Below are 1,083 nucleotides of genomic sequence, written 5' to 3'. Positions count from 1 at the left end.
ACTCACACACAGATATGGAGGAAAATAAAGAGGAAATCATTTGTAGACGCCTATATTGTCTTCATTTTTCTTAACCTTTTCGTTTTACTTCGGTTAATAGACTGTAAGCTGTTTACAGTGAAAAATCCAATTGTATGGATTAGAAAGTCGTAGAGAGATTATTGCCTGCTCTATGCCGTAGGCGGCTTTATCGTAAATAAGTTTCACAAAACGGAGAAACTGACAGGGTTTCGATATTTGCCAACCATTCGTTTATTTTGCTAAAGCGCTTAGGTAAGCGAAATGATCAGATCAGTAAAAATTCTAAGAAATACCGTGGGACATAACCGACTCGAGTCTTAAGATTCATAGGAACGGCTACACGGTTTCAGTGGCGTATAAGGGACGAAGATCACAATACGGTCCTTGAACCTGTCTCCCGTCCGACGTAGGGTTGCGTATTTACAGCCAAGTGGATTAGAACATGAAATAAAAAGTGGTTGTTTAAGAACACAACGCATCTTCTGATTCGGGAATCGAACCCACGATCGTGATCACGAGTGCAACACCCTAGCCACAGACACATGCATCATCACATCAGTAGTATCAATAAAAGTGGGAGGCCTTAGTTCCGAGGAGGACGAAAGAATTATTTCGCTCGTATCGTAATTACAATTGCCATGCCGTATCAGGCGACGGGCCGTCTATGCAATCTTTGATGGAATTGTAGGAATGTAAAGTTGATATGCAGCGTGTATTTCGTATTTTAGACTTGACGGAGTCCATCACTTCCCAGCTCTGACCAAAGCTGACATCTCACAGGCGAGAGGAAAAGACAGACAGGCTAAAAATGAACGGTGGGAGTGAAAAGAAGATACCTCCCACCGTACATGATTTATACCATACAGGGTGGCTTTTTTCCTTTTCAGGGTGGGTAAATTTATACATACATACGTAAATATACATATACATGTATATAAATAAATACATAAATATATATATATATATATATGTGTGTGTGTGCGTGCGTGTGTGTGTGTGTGGTAGTGTGTGGGTGTATATATATTTATTTATATAAATATATATTTACATATATATATGTAT

The sequence above is a fragment of the Octopus bimaculoides genome, chromosome 19, assembly GCF_001194135.2.
Source record: "Octopus bimaculoides isolate UCB-OBI-ISO-001 chromosome 19, ASM119413v2, whole genome shotgun sequence".
Lineage (NCBI taxonomy): Eukaryota > Metazoa > Mollusca > Cephalopoda > Octopoda > Octopodidae > Octopus > Octopus bimaculoides.
Note: the sequence above shows the minus strand (reverse complement) of the source record.